Source organism: Echinops telfairi, unplaced genomic scaffold (genome assembly GCF_000313985.2).
Source record: "Echinops telfairi isolate 266 unplaced genomic scaffold, ASM31398v2 ScPeMD7_443;HRSCAF=831, whole genome shotgun sequence".
NCBI lineage: Eukaryota > Metazoa > Chordata > Mammalia > Afrosoricida > Tenrecidae > Echinops > Echinops telfairi.
Window position 1 is genome coordinate 85457664 of NW_022104341.1, and position 961 is coordinate 85458624.

Below are 961 nucleotides of genomic sequence, written 5' to 3' on the forward strand. Positions count from 1 at the left end.
GACATCTTCATTTCTCCAGCTTCTGTCATGGCTGTGCTAAAAAGTTCGCTGTCAAAGGTGCTCAGTTCTCTTATGCCATAGATCGGCATATACACTGTGGCAACCTTGCCTACGGGCTGGGAAGTCCACTGTACTGTCTCATGCCAGTGTCCTGAGTCTATTGCCACTGGGCTCTGCTATACTTGCCACGACTCCTCACCATCTTGTGCCATCTTCAGTGTCACAGCTCTCTCTATTTCCTGGTCTAGGACGTTTTTAGGACAAGAACTCTGAGTCCAAAGGACATGCTTCACTCCGAGTTTTTCTGTGTGGTAGTAGAGAAGTCCCCAACCAACCTATGAGACTGGCTGCCTTTCAGCCTCACATGATAAAACTGACCATTCCTTATAAGGGTTCTATGCAATTTATTTGCATAGTCCCATGTACATAAGGGTTCCACACACCTTATTTGCTTTCACAAAATTAGTCAATCCCCTTGGTGGGCCACAAGAGACCATATTTGGGGGTACAGTGGTGGTGGTGGGGGGGTGTAAAAGGGAGATGATGTCAAGGAGCCTATGTAGAAAGAATGATTGGAAATGGATTGTGGTAACAATTCTATGTGACGTGGTTGAAATATGGAATGCCATAGGTATTAAATCCCAACTAAAAAGAATAGAGATCATATTTGCACAATCCCACGCCATCATTGCTTAAGAGCTCAAAGGCCATAACTAGGAAGGCCATGTGAAGTAATTCTTCACCACACAGCAGTGTGTCTCACTAGCGGAGGAGGAAGAAGAACTGAGACGGCGGCATGTAAACGTGTGGGCTATACTCCACAAATGATTTGCTGTAGTTCCTATCGCAATGGGTTGAGGAAAGGCTAGTAAATACGTGTGGTGCCTGGTACTAGACCCTACAGGTTGGTGAAGACTAGGGAAATTTTTTACAACTGTAAAAATTATAGGAGGGAGAAGCA